Source organism: Pinus tabuliformis, chromosome 7, assembly GCF_031772625.1.
Source record: "Pinus tabuliformis cultivar Carrire ecotype Pingquan chromosome 7, CPIR1, whole genome shotgun sequence".
NCBI classification, from domain to species: domain Eukaryota; kingdom Viridiplantae; phylum Streptophyta; class Pinopsida; order Pinales; family Pinaceae; genus Pinus; species Pinus tabuliformis.
The window spans coordinates 1,687,374,701-1,687,390,601 of NC_142293.1; the positions used below are offsets into that span (position 1 = coordinate 1,687,374,701).

At 34.7% G+C, this 15,901-nt stretch overlaps 1 pseudogene; it reads right to left on the bottom strand.

The window, feature by feature from the left end:
* Positions 1 to 3,275: 3,275 nt before the first annotated feature.
* Positions 3,276 to 13,681, bottom strand: LOC149254996 (endoglucanase 16-like; annotated as a pseudogene).
* Positions 13,682 to 15,901: the final 2,220 nt, after the last annotated feature.

The window sequence follows — 15,901 nt, forward strand, 5'->3', positions numbered from 1 at the left end:
GGGATTGGTGCTCTTGATTAAATACGAGTTCCATACCCTAATACATGACAAAATTCAATGGAAACATTGTAATCCTCCAATCGTGAAATTCTGAAAAACTGATAATTCTGCTGGATTTTGAATGAAATCTAAAATTCTACTTTCTCCATATGAAATCCAATGAGGTCGAAACCACTCTCAAACATCCTGAGTCATTTCATGGTAATGTTAAAAATTTAAGTAAAAGGATGAAAATGAAGATTAAGGAGAATGTCACTTTTACTTTAAGGGTTTAACATTACCATGAAATTTGAATAGCATATCAATAGTAGAGTACATTTGAGTGTGTTAAATAGGGTTTGGGAGGGGGAAATGGACCCCAAATAACATTTAGCTAATTCATAAAACACCTTGAAGTCCAAACCAATCAGCAAACCCCTTAAAATTTCATGAAAATAATGTTAAATCATTGTTTTAGTGGGTTACAGGCCACTGTTTGTGACTCAGCCGAGTCAGTACGGGAAATGACCGAGTTGGCCAAATCATGGCTGACTCGGCCAACCGAGCCGTTTTTTGTACTGAGTCACTCTAGAGGGCAATGGAACGGACCAACTCGGTCATTTCCGTTTCAAAATGGCCATTTTTTAAAACTATGATATCATCACAAATAAGTATTTCTTAAGTGTTTTAATCATTAAGAGTAGAAAAAAAGGCTTTATTCTTAGCCATATGATAAGATTCTCTACAATCAATGAGCCACTCATTAGAAGAAGAAGTATAGATTGCTTTAAGGAGAAACCAAAAACATAAAGTGCATGTCCATGAGAGGAAATGTTAGAAGAATAATCAAGATGTAGGTTGTGCTTCTTTATTGCTTCCAAGGTCTCCATCACTTTAGAACATTTTAACTCCAAATTGACCATTTTTCCCACAATCATTGCAATGTCTATCAATCTTCTTACTCTTTTCATTTTGGTCCTTTGTGACCATTGGCAGTAGAAGATGTTTCAAAGGGTTTGGAGCCCTTGTTTTGCTTGTTTTCGCAAGGATGTTGCTTCTTTGGATGCTTGGTTATATATTTCTATTAGGCCATCATGGCCTTGTTAGATGTACCTATAGTGCTAATCACTCCAATATGTAAGAGATTTTATTACTATCTAACCATAGAATGAGAAAAAGATTCAAGAGAAGGTTTTTGATATGAAACGCTAGAGCTTCTTTAGTGGATAACATGTAGATAAAAAATATATGTAGAACCAAGCTTGGAAAGAATAATATATATGTAGTTCTCATCATATAGATCAACTTGATAGTCTTTATTTAAATTTCTAAAAGTTTTGAACTTATATATATATATAATTTTCAATGCAAGGTAAATCATTAGGACTTAATGTCATGATTTGATTTTCAAGTTGATGAGATCTAACTTCACATTAGGTTCACAAAATATATTTTTCAACTTTTCTAATACTTCTTCAAAGTCAACCCTGAAGGTTAGCTCAATTGATCAAGTCCCCGACATTAAATCACCTTTGCTATTGATATGTCACGGGTTCAATTCTCTCAACACCCCTGAGGTCATGCTTTGTGGTTGAGCAAGTAGGAAGTGATCCCTAGAGGAGGATTTGCCTAGTGAAAATATTGCATGGAAATAGGGGTCACTGATATCCAAAGTCCATGAACCACATTATAAAACAAACAAACAAAAACTTTCATCTGAGTAATCAGTTTCTTGAATATGAAACCACAAATCAGGATAAATGGACATTTTCATCAATCCACATGATTCATCGTTCCTCCCATTTGGCTCTCTTATCAATATTAGTGGGAGATTTTTCTTTTCCCAACGTAATTTGATATAATTCCTTACTTCCTAGTACAACCTCCATGTGAGATTTCCATAAATAGTTGAAATTGGTAAGGAAAAGTTGAGTTGGAGCAACTCTATATATATATATATATATATATATATATATATATATATATATATATATATATATATTCAAATGTTGAAACTGATTATCTAAATAGAAAGCTCTCTCAAAAAATAGTCTATTTAAAAAATAACAACATGAAAGATAGACTTCAAATCTGAAAGTTATGCCACTTTTTGAAAAAAGACATTAATTTGTAACAAAGAACCACATGGCACCTTAAATTTTTCCGACATGATGATGGATATTGTAGAGAGAAAATTTTAAAGGCTACCGATGTTTTTTTCCTAAAAAGAGATTCACCAATTTCTAATTTTTCTACAAATGATTCATCCAAAATTTAAAGTATAAAATTATTTTACCTCAAAAATTACCAAAATTTTACAGACTTTAATTCTTTTACAGACAAATTGCAAAATGTTTTACACTTTGCATATTATGAAATAGTAAGATTTGCCAAAATTTCTAAACTTTAAGATATGAAAATATATATATATTATATATATTCCCTCATTTAACTTTGCATATAAGTTCAATTATACAAATAAAAAATCGCTCTTACAATAAAGTTGCTTTATAAATGAAAATTGGAAGTAAAAAAAATAACTTAAAAACAATATTAAAAATATTGCATAGTGAATAAAATGCACTTTATAATAAAGTTATGAAATAACTTAATTTTATATGAACTTTTACCAAACATAATTTAAATAAAACCCCTAAACAAGTATACTAGTGCAAAACACATACTAATAGTAAAAATAAGAGTGTTGGTGTAAGTATAAGAGTATTGGCGTTGTTATTGGAACTTTGTCTAAAAGTGCATGTTTCAATTATTATTATTATTTTTTTTTTAATAACAAAAACCAATAATATTTTATTTATATATATATATAAATCTAATATTCAATAACAAGAAGGTTAAATCTCGATTAACCAACGCAGAAAATGAATGTTTCATGTAATAACTCCGAGACTCCCATATACTCTCTCTTTTTTCAAGTAATACAAATTTATATTCAATAAAGCAAAGGAGGAGAGAATTGACCAGCCATATTAAACCCTATTCGTATAGGATCCAAGACGTAAAGTCTCTCTATTTACAAGTGATACAATTTTACTTTATTTAAAAGGAAAAAGCGATTTACAAAGCCTACTCTGCATACAGGATCCAGGATGGAAGTAGCAGTGACAAGCCTTCAATCTGGCCATGGGATCCAACAAGCTAAAATGACCCAAAAAATAATCCTAGAGCCCAAAATAAACAAAGTTCATACACTTTCTTCCATTGGCTAATTAACCTAGCCACAACGGAAAGCAAACTTAGAATAAAGAATGAATTAATAGTATAACCTTTCAAATTTAAATTGGTGATTTCATGTTGATATTGTGGAGCTTAGCCAGGACTCCCACGAGAGGGGCATTGATATACGTTGTGGGCTCAAGCTTGCTCGGATCGGCCCTGCAATCCTCAAACCTTTCATGGTGATCAGGCCCTCCTACAACTGCACTTGTTAATTCATTTGGGTTCGGTGCTGGTCTGTGGAACCACACCATGAAACCTTTGGTACATGATATCATTGTCGACTCCACGTATATTGAAACTATTGAAGACACTCTGTGATGAGCTTGTTGTGGATATTTGTCACCAAAACCCACCATGAAAGACATGCCCACAGGAATTTTACCCAATATGTAATCAACCTGTAAATTTTACAATATGAAACGCAATGTAGTCGAAAGCTAAATCATTATTGCATCCAGATAACCAAGGTGGTCTCAGCTCAGATGCAGATGCGTAAGAAAATACTTTGTTGGTTTTTTTAACCTAGGTAGATATGAAAACTAATTAAATTATAATTTTGAATCTCTCAATGGAGATTTTGTTGGAATATTAATTCCAACTACTGTGCAATGACAGCGATATGGGACATTACCGATCAGCAATCGCCGATGGGCATATCGGCGAGTCGGCGGTAGGATTGCGATATCGCGTCGCTGATATCGCATCAGCGCTTTCAAAAGGTGGCAAGCCCTTTGCACAGATATGTTTGTGATCCAATAGCCGGACCCGACGGGCATATAGCATTATGCTGTATAATATTTAAGTTCCGCCTGCGGCCAACTTTCTTGTGTTTTTTAATGTTTTTTTTCTCAAGCTTAAGTTAAAATGCATCGCATCGATGCATATCGCATCGACAGGTCATAAATCGACATTTTTCTATGTGATAGTGCAATATTGTGATAAGCCTGCATTAAATATAGATAGGATATTTTCAGCCGAGTAATCAATGCTATTTACTGCGGTTGGTAAACACAGGTAGGATATTTTTTTTCTTATCACTTAGAATCAGATATGATTTTAACCTATATAATGTGTAATGAACAACAGTTCTATAATCAAGTGAGTAAGAGAGAAGTTGTTGAAGAATCTGAGAGTTTTTGTAATTATCTGTAAACGCACAACAGTGCTAAGATAGTTGAAAACAGATTCTGGAACTGGAGCGTTCCTGTTGTAACCCCTCTATAGAGGAAGACTATTTTGTAACAGTTTTTTTTTATGATTAAAGATCCTGTATTGAAGTCAGTGAGCGTTGTTCTCTGTGCATTTCTTTTGTGTTTGAAATTATCAGAAATTTCCAACATGGTATCAGAGCTAGTCTAGGCACTCAGTGAGTCAAAAACAGAGTTTGTTTTTCACTGTAGGAGCTATAAGAAGCTTAGTGAGCGATTTTCTCCAGCAAAGAAAGTTTTTTTTGCTTGTTTTAAATATATACAGTCAGTATCTCTTCTTTACTTATATAAGTTAAGATGGCAGATGCTGGAACTGGTTTGACAAATTCCCAATTGCCACAGTTTAATGGGAAAAATTATAGTTATTGGTCCATAACAATGAAAGCATTTTTTGCTTCTCAAGGAATATGGGAGCTGGTTGAATCTGGCTATGCTGAACCTGCAAATGCAATAGCATTGGCTGCTTTGACAGTAGCAGAAAGAGACCAGTTGAAGAGCGACAGGAAGAAGGATGCCAAAGCCCTCTTTTTCCTCTTCCAATTAGTACATGAAAGTGTTTTTCCACCGATTGCAGCAGCAACAAAATCCAAAGAGGCATGGGATATTCCCAAAACTGCCTATCAAGGCATGGAGAAGGTGAAGACTACAAAGTTGCAGATGTTGAGGAGAGACTTTGAAACACTCAGCATGAAGGAATCTGATACAATAGATTCATTCTTCACTCAGGTTATTGAGTTGATAACCGAGATAAGATCTCATGGTGAGATTCTTGAAGAAAGAAGGATTGTAGAGAAGATCTTGAGATGTTTACCCTCACGGTTTGAAGTTGTTGTGGTAGCAATAGAAGAAACAAAGGATCTCTCACAGTTCACAGTAGATGAACTGATTGCTTCTCTCATATCTCACGAACACAGATTGAGTAGAGGAACAGATTCCTCTTTTGAGCAAGCATTTAAGACTCAGATGTCTTTTGGCCAAAGAAAAGGTCAAGGTAGAGCAACTAACAGAGGTCGTGGAAGAAGCCAAAACAGAGGCAGAAATAATCCTGCAAGCACAAACAGAAGGAGCTGCAATCAGAACCAAGATGAAGGTTCACGCAAGCAGCAAGCTCATGGACAAAGGTATGACAAATCCCAAGTCCAATGTCATTATTGTAAGAAATATGGGCACTATGCCAATGAATGTAGGAAAAAAAAATGACATGAACAGTAGGCGGAATGTTAATTTTGCAAATGAAGAAGATAAAAATCCAAAGATTGTGTTGTTAACATGTAATATTGCACAAGACAAACAAGAAGATTTTTGGTTCTTAGACTCAGGTTGTAGTAATCACATGACTGGGAACATTGAAATGTTTGCCAATCTGGATGAAAATGTGAAATCTGAGGTAACAACAGGAACTGATAGTAAGATATTTGTCAAGGGTAAGGGTAGAGTCAGTATCCAAGCGAGAAATGGAGAACAGATGATTGTGCCAGAGGTATACTATGTACCTGGTCTGAAATGTAATCTTTTGAGCATTGGACAACTCATTAACAAAGGTTACAATGTGTTCTTCAAAGACGATATGTGTACAATCAGAGACATTCCTCCAAGTAAGAAGATCATTGCACAGGTGCAGATGACTAGCAATAGAATGTTTCCTCTCAAACTTAGGGCAGACTTGAAGGAAGCGAGAACTATTGCAGCTATAACACAAGAAGTCTTTCAGGAACAAGTGAAAGATGAGAATTGGTTGTGGCACTTGAGATTTGGACATCTCAATTTCGGAGGCTTGAATCTATTGCACAGAAAGGGAATGGTAAAGGGATTGCCATTGATCGAGAAACTGGATAGTCTTTGTGAAGGCTGCATCTTGGGCAAGCAACACAAAGAAATCTTTCCAACAGGAAAGGATATAAGGGCAAAAACACCCTTAGAAATTGTTCACTTTGATGTGTGTGGACCGATGCAAATACCATCATTTATCGGAAATAAATATGTTTTAACTTTCATTGATGATTACACCATAAAGACATGGGCGTATATGTTGAAACAGAAGAGTGAAGTGTTTGATAAATTCCGCCACTTCAAAACTCTTGTTGAAAAACAGTGTGGGCATTTTATCAAAGTGCTCAGAACAGATAGAGGAGGAGAGTACATCTCCAAATACTTTCTGCGATTTTGCAGAGAAAATGGCATACAAAAGCAGTTCACCACGAGGTATACACCTCAGCAAAACGGTGTTGCCGAAAGGAAGAATAGGACCATTCTTCACATGGTCAAAAGTATGCTAAAGGCAAAACACTTGCCGCATGAGTATTGGGCAGAAGTTGTCACTTGCACAGTTTACATCTTGAATAGATGCCCAACTAAAGTTGTCATGAACAAAATACCAGAAGAAGCATGGAGTGGTCAAAAGCAAACTGTCACTCACATGAGAGTATTTGGTTGTGTAGCATACGCACATGTACTGGATCAGCTAAGGAAGAAGCTTGACAGTATAGGGGAGAAGTGTGTCTTCATTGGCTATTCTGAGGAGTCAAAAGCATACAAACTCTATAATCCATCCACCAAGAAATTGATAGTAAGCAGAGATGTGCAGTTCATTGAAGATGAAGCTTGGGATGGAAGCTTAGAGAAGACAATGAATGTGAAAACAATTGTGTCTCACGAAGAAGATGAGGAAGGGACAACAATAAATAATCCTTCCTTGGTGGCTCCTCCTCCACCGCAGCAAGTACAACAAACCACACCACAAGCTGGAATTCGAACAGCCTTGAGAAGTCAAGGTAGTGCTTCTCCAAGCACATCACAGGGATCAGAAATACCCTCAAGTTCGAATGGAACTCCAAGCACACCAAGAAGACCAAGATTCAGATATCCGAATGAGATTTATGAACAAGGAGAGGTAAGTGACAATAGCGGTCTAAATTCATTATTCACTTTGTATTGTCATGTTGATGACCCAGTTCATTTTGAAGATGTTGTAAATGAAGATAAATGGATTGAAGCAATGAATGAAGAAATTAGTGCAATTGAGAAGAGTAAAACATGGGAGTTAGTGGATCTCCCTATAGGCAAAGATGCCATTGGAGTTAAGTGGGTCTATAAGACCAAAAGAAATGCTGAAGGAAAGATTGACAGGCACAAAGCAAGACTTGTTGTGAAAGGCTACAAGCAGCAACAAGACAAAGACTATGATGAAACCTTTGCACCAGTGGCAAGAATGGAAACAATTAGAACAGTGTTGTCTATTGCGGCACAACAGAAATGGAAGATTTATCAGATGGATGTTAAATTTGCATTCCTGAATGGAGTGTTAAAAGAAGAAGTTTATGTTGAACAACCTCCAGGCTATGAAGTTGAAGGCCAAGAGCATAAAGTCTGCAAACTGAAGAAGGCTCTTTATGGGCTGAAGCAAGCTCCAAGAGCTTGGTATAACAGAATAGATGTTTATCTAATTGAGAATGGGTTTGATAAGTGTGATGGTGAACCCACACTCTACATAAAGGAGAATGACGGTAAGATTCTTATTGTTTTATATGTAGATGATTTTATTTTTACCAGCAATGGTGCCTCTCTCATTGTTGATTTTAAAGTAGTCATGAAAAGTGAATTTTAAATGACTGACTTGGGATTCTTAAGATATTTTCTTGGAATTGAAGTAGACCAAAGTGAAAATGGTGTTTTCATTTCTCAAGTTAAATATGTAGAAACAATGTTAAAGAGATTTAACATGCAGAACAACAAGGCAGCTGTGACTCCAACTGTAATAGGGTTGAAATTGACCAAAGAAGACAACAGCAAAGATTTTGATCCAAAATTGTACAAAAGCATAATTGGCAGTCTTATGTACTTAACTGCAACTAGGCCAAACATTATGCACACTGTGAGTTTAATCTCCAGATTTATGGAAAGACCAAAAGAGACTCATTGGCAGGCAACCAAGAGGATTCTAAGTGTTGATGATAGGAAAAGCACATTGGGATATGTGTTTCATATGGGATCGGGAGCCATCTCATGGGCTTCCAAGAAGCAACCAGTAGTGTCTTTGTCAACAGCAGAGGCAGAGTATGTGGTAGCAACAGCAGCGGCATGCCAAGCAGTGTGGTTGAGAAGAGTTCTCAGAAATTTGTGTCATGAAAAAGAAAAGGGCACAACCATTTACTGTGACAATAGCTCGGCAATAGCATTGTCTAAAAATTCTGTCTTTCATAAAAGGACAAAGCATATTGACACCAAATTTCACTTCATACGTGAATTGGTTAACAATGGTGAGATTGTTTTGCAGCACTGCAGAACAGAGGATCAGTTAGCCGACATCTTCACAAAACCATTGGGAAAGAAAAGCTTTGATCATTTCAGGAAATGTCTGGGTATGATTGAACGCCCAGTAGTTGAAATTAAAGGGGAGTGTTGGAATATTAATTCCAACTACTGTGCAGCGACAACGATATGGGACATTACCGATCAGCAATCGCCGATGGGCATATCGGCGAGTCGGCGTATCGGCGGGATGGAGCATCGGACGTATCGGCGGTAGCATTGCGATATCGCATCGCCGATATCGCATCGACGCTTTCAAAAGGTGGCAGGCCCTTTGCACAGATATGTTTGCGATCCGATAGCCGGACCCGACGGGCATATAGCATTGTGCTGTATAATATTTCAGTTCCGCCTGCGGCCAACTTTCTCGTGTTTTTAATGTTTTTTTTCTCAAGCTTAAGTTAAAATGCATCACATCGATGCATATCGCATCGGCGGGTCGTAAATCGGCATTTCGCTATGTGATAGTGCAATATTGTGATAAGCCTGCATTAAATATAGATAGGATATTTTCAGCCGAGTAATCAATGCTATTTACTGCGGTTGGTAAACACAGGTAGGATATTTTTTTTCTTATCACTTAGAATCAGATATGATTTTAACCTATATAATGTGTAAAGAATAGCAGTTCTGAGTAAGAGAGAAGTTGTTGAAGAATCTGAGAGTTTTTTGTAATTATCTATAAACGCACAGCACAGCAGTGCTAAGATAGTTGAAAACAGATTCTTGAACTGGAGCGTTCCTGTTGTAACCCCTCTATAGAGGAAGACTATTTTGTAACAGTTTTTTTTATGATTAAAGATCCTGTATTGAAATCAGTGAGCGTTGTTCTCTCTGCATTTCTTTTGTGTTTGAAATTATCAGAAATTTCCAACAGATTTTAATTTTGAATTTCTCAATAGAGACTTTTGTGAATATTGTCTTCAAGATCCATCACAAATGTATATATGTAATGTGATGGATCCTTTTGAATTTCTCAATAGAGACTTTTGTGAATAAAATTATTTAGATATTGTCTTCAAGATCCATCACAAATGTATATATGTAATGTGATGGATCCAGAGAAAACAGATATCTAACTAACTTTGAATTTCTTAAATTCTGAAAATGTGGAAATAGATACACTAGTATGATAAGTTGTTATGGTCCTTTATTAAATATTTTGCAAAAAGGAAAAATCCAATATGTATATGTACTTGTTTTTTGGCAAATGCAATCAGGTTGCTTGGTTCATAGATTTGATCGCCACATTGCAGGGATTGCTTGTATTTTGATAACAAATCACTGTATATTGATACAAGGAATGATATGCTTGTAGCATATTGCGTATTTGCACAGTCTCTGACATATAACAATCCTCCTGTCCAAATGCAACAGATTAAACATTGTTAAGGAGCTTAACTTTGAAACCCATAGCATAAGGGGAAATTTTCAATTACCTGGTGTTGTGGAAAGTTTGAAATGAGGAGTTTCTGGAAGAACTGATTAGAGAAATGCTTCTGCTTTCTTTCTGTAAACTTCCAAGTTGGATTCTCCAGAGAAATATAGCTGCCGTGTTTTATTATTAGTTTTATGATAATATGGGTAAGTTGAAGGTCAAGTGACAAGATTTCAAACTTTTATCTCAATTGACTAGCTTGAACATTTGGTAATTAATATGATTTATGTAGATATCAACTTACACGAGACATGAGGACTTGAACACCTGGAGATTTGAGATCCCAGCTGAAGTCAGATTCAGTGGAAGTAGAAAAATTCTGCTGAAGTATGTATTTGGTATATTTTGACAATCCAGTTGCCCTATACAGCCATGATGCTGCCCATGCAAGCTCGTCCTGCATATTGACCGAGGCAGAAGAATAAGGCATCATGAAGTTACTCATTATGTACTTTTAAATAATGGTGCGTTAGTAATGTGTATTTAATTTGAAAATATGTGTCATTATGGGGAAAGTATACATCATAGCCTGAGCCAGAGCAATAGAAAGGGCATTCTCCATCATATGTTCCACGGTACTGGTCAGCAAAACGAAAGATCTGCAATAATACATTACATATTCAATTATGTGAATGTTATAAAAAATTGAAGGGGATATTGCATTTTTAGATTAATTTAACTTTCAATTTGGAAGAGATTAATCTTATACCAATCTAGCTCTTTTGAGGAGGCGATGGGAATAAGGATTGTCAGCGGTTAGAAAGACAATGGAGGAAGCAGCCAATGCTGCAGCAGTCTCTGCTGCAATTTCTGTCCCTGGAGTGGATTTATCTATTTTGTACAAAGTCCTTGGAGTGTCCATTCTCTCTGGGTTCTGCCAACAGCTATGGTCTGCAATAGGATCTCCCACCTGAAAAAAAACAGTTAAACATATGTTCTATGTAAATCTAATTATAGTATTTTCTATTCTCATTAGTTAAAGTTTGCCCCTAAAAATCAAAATTGCTATAATAATTAGTTTACCTGAACCCATAGCTGATTTTTAGTGGCACTTGCTTTGATGAAATAATCAGTACCCCACCTAATGGCATTCCTAACGTTCTACAATTCTCTAGCTGCTGCAAGTTCAACTTCATAGTGAAGGGCTCCCCATGCCAACATGGTAACTGTGAATGCCATGGGAAGTCCATACTTCACATTATGCCCAGCGTCGTAGTAACCTCCCACCAAATCCACCTACACAAAAACACAGTAAAAACCATGCGAAACATCATTGTATCTTTCCAGACTTGTTGAGGATCTGGACTACGTATTGAATGCACAAATTATTTGGATGGAGAATGTTGATGGTACCCTAGCAAACCTGTCACTTTCAAGGAAGAGTCCTTAATTCAAAATTAAGTTGTGGTGAGTTATCTAATGTACCAAGTTATCAGGAATTGGTAGGATCTGGACTAAATATTATATTCACAAAATTATTTGGACAGAGAGTGTTAATGGGATCCTTTAAAGCGTAGCAAGCTTAATTTAATTTAGAATTCATTGATGGGTCGGTATTTAATTTACCATTGCATCAATAATCGAGAGGACTTGCCAACCAAGACATGGATTTGACCGTTCAAATTTTTATGAAGAATATCACCACCTTACTTTAAAAACTTAACAAACTTGGTGAAAAATATCATTATTACGTTTCATCATTCCATCAAAATTCATTAACCAGTTTTCTTTTTAACAGCTCTCTTTTAGATTTTTGCCTGGCTTGGGACAATAGTTTGTAATCATGGAAAAATGAAAATTGCTGAGTAGCCATAGAATCTAAAACACGTATTGATCTGAAAGTAGAGCAATTGAAAGTAGAGCGATTGGAATTAATAAGGATACAACAATATCTTTAATACACAATGTTGAAATACCTGCACAGACAATAAGCTCAATTGAAATTGTAAATGAGCGTGGGATACATTGTACATTCAAAGAACAGAAATAATGAAATATTTTCACAGACAATATCTATTTCAAATGTGCTGCCAATGCCCAGATCTCAATGATAATACACAATGTTGAAATAACTGCACAGACAATAAGCTCAATTGAAATTGTAATTGAGCGTGGGATACATTGTACATTCAAAGAACAGAAATAATGAAATATAACAATATCTATTTCAATTGTGCTGGCAATGCCCAGATCTCAGTGATAATGTAAAACTCATCACTCAGATCGAGAAATTCAAATAATAAAAAGGGTGAAATTTGGTTGGCAAAGTGCTCATCATGGGAAAGGAAAAGAATATAATTATTATTTTGTAATGATGATCTAAACCACCACTAGTAAATCTAGACAGTAAGTTTAAGTAAAGTGATGGAATTTAATGGGATAACCAAAAAACCTAATTACTGTTTTGAAATGATAATCTAAATCCTTATAAGTAAATCTCTAAATTTAGACAATAGGTTTAAAGAACGGCATGGAATAGGAATTTGGTTACCAAATTAACTGCGTCTTAATATATATATATGATGGTTGTTTTTTTAGAGATTTGCTTTCGGAATTTATCACATAAATTATTTAAATCGTCAATATTTAGAATTATTTTAAAACTTACTAATATATTTTTTCAAGACAATTAAATGAGCTACATTAATAGAAATAAATTTAAATTTAAATGATTTATGTAATGCATCCATAAACAAATCTTTGAGGTTTTTTTAACTTCTTTGAACACACAAACAATTTCATTTTTTTAATTTCATTTTGAAATTTTTAATTTTAAATATAATTATAAATAAAAACAGAATGCATTTCATTTTGAAATTCCTACCTTTTAATCATAATTATAATTGCAACACAAGATACATTTTACATGGCATAAGTAATGACAGAAGAGAAATAATGAAATATTTGTACAGACAATACCTATTTTTATCAGTTTGCAATCATAGTCAAAATACCCCAAACGTAAAACAAATAAACTAGAAACGGCTTTAGCCATTAGGGTAGAGCAGACCATAATGATTATGAAACCAGTTTACCAGCAACATTCCACTAACTTCACCAGTGAAACAAATCTGATTTAGCTTGACCATGGCCAGCTCAAAATATAAAAATCTAAGGCAGGCAACCCGTGTTTTCTAATTGAAAAGGCTGCAAATTTTCATGGGAGTAGTCTCTAGACAAGTTTATATGAACTATAGCATCCATTAATATTATTTTCTCATTGTGCAAAGCATTCAGACTTAGATGGCAATACCAAAAGGAGTAATTATATTACTACATTTTGCATGTGTCCATCTGTGAGAGCAGAATCTCCTCTCCAACTGATCCTGTTCCTACTAGACAGTTTTCCTGAACGTTGAGCTTCCAGAAACAGAATAGATTTATGCAGAGCATCTTTGTAATCAAACTCACCCAACACAAATTGATGATCAGCTGACAGCACTGTAGCAAGAATTATGCAGACAAACCTTCCAACAATGAGCCTGTAACCCATTGTTGCTGCAACTGATTGCTAAACCGCAACAAACATAAAGGACAACGTGCAGACAAAGCTACCAAAATTGGTGGGTATATATATTTACTTCTCCACGTTGGTGTAATGATGCATAGAACTGATTTGGACTCAAAGAATAAAGTGAAAAAGCAGTGGAATGTTTTACGTGGGGTATCTGCAATTTGGAAGGACAAGATATTGGCTCATTTCAAGGACTAAAGGAAGTTTGTGAGTGTCGGTTGCCTGAGATGGGCCTGAGATGGGTACGTGGAGGAAGAAAATCCTCTCAAAAACATAAACCAAATACCAAATAGTGACACTGTCGGCTGCCTCCAAGGACATCATAATCACAATTTCAAGCACAAGGTAGGGTCATTAACACTTAATTTTAAAAATACAAAATGTTACTACAAAGTTTGTGCACTAATGAAAATGTGGTCAAATTTTTACAACATTAATAATAAGAAACTTTGATTTCCCTTTATATATTAATAAAGAATCTATTCATAAAAGCATTATTTATTTCGAAATTTACTAACTTCACTTATAATAATAATATTATTATAAAGTATATTAATTTTTCATTATCTTACTTATATAATTAATTACAATTATAATTATTTAAATATTCTAGTGTAATTATCATTTTTTTTTTCTTTCATTCCATATGAGAGTGTCCAGAATTAAAATGGCTATCATTCCATATGAGAGTGTCCAGAATTAAAATGGCTATCATTAAATCATGTAGATTATTCCTAATATTTTCTTTTTATATTAATATAATTGAAACTATATCATTAATATATTTATATATTAGTGATGTTGGAGTATCTCTTTAAGAGTCCACCAGACTTGAGAGGTCTTACCAAATTTACTAAAAATAAAGTGGATTTCTTTAATTTAATTTAAGATATGATTAAGGGATTTGTTTTTCATAATTAAGATGTAATAATGATTGATTTGAGAAGTGGATGATTAATTTACCATCTACATAATATTTACTATTTGAAGTAATTTATTGGAGTTAGAGATTTAAGGCTTAGATTGGATATTTCTATGTAGGGATAATTTGATCCATATTTAGTGAATCTCAACAAAATTGGCATCTTGTATATAATAGAGTCCTGAAAACAAGGGTAGAGAGTGAGATAGACAAAGAGAAGAGAAGAATAAGATAGAGAGTGGGTGTAAGAAAAGGTTTGAGAGACCAAGAAGGGAGATTATAGCAATATTTAACAACCCTCAATATAACAATTGATTAAAATTGATGATTTGATTTTGAATGTTATTCACAAGATTGTATGGATATTTATATCTCATCTCTTGTGGGAAGGTCTCTTCAAATATTATTGAATATCAATGTTGGTCATGTTAATAAATGTTGAGCAAGAATACTACGAGATGGTGTGTTGAATTTGCAGTGGAGTCTCTCTCACACAATCTCTATGTCATGTTTTATATGAATGCTTGGGTTTTTACATTCAGGTCTAGATTGGCGAGAATGTGAGAATTGTGAACATAAAACGAGATCATTTTTAGCCTTGTTGCAAGGAAAAAATGATATTTCATAATGAATGATCAAGAATTGCTATCGTTGGCTCTAATTCGAAGTTACAGAGTAAATTGTGGTTATAGCACAATTCGGGGTTGTCAGTCCAAACTAGATTCAAGTGTTATAACATTACCTTTTTGCAAGTCCAAATTCATTTTATAAATAGTTCGTTAGATGGAAAAAATAAAGAATTATTTTGTCAACAATCTTCGTCATCCAGATTAGTTTGCAACATAGTATCCAAGTCAAGGAGCATCTAAGCTTCATAACTATTGGTAATGTAGATTTCACCTGAGTCTGGATTGAAACCACATCCAAAACTTGAGTATCTAGAGTGTACCCCACAACAAGGCTTTGAGGTTCATGCCATAAAGAAATATGGTTCAACATGCAAGCCTTCCCAAAGTGTGTCACATGCAACTGATCTGGATTCCTAGATTTTCAGATTGAGAAGTTATATTCAAATTAAAGTGAAGGCATGTGAGTTGAAGCGACAAATATGGGCTAGGACAAAGATATTTGTATCAAGGTTATATTTGAATTGGAAGGATATTATTTGGGTCACAACATATCCGGATTAAAGAAAATGAATTCTGTTTAGGGCATATATCTAGGTTAAATAAAGTATCCAGATCATTAGAAAAAAATAAGGTGTGGACCCTGTAGATTTTGGGAAGTGCACC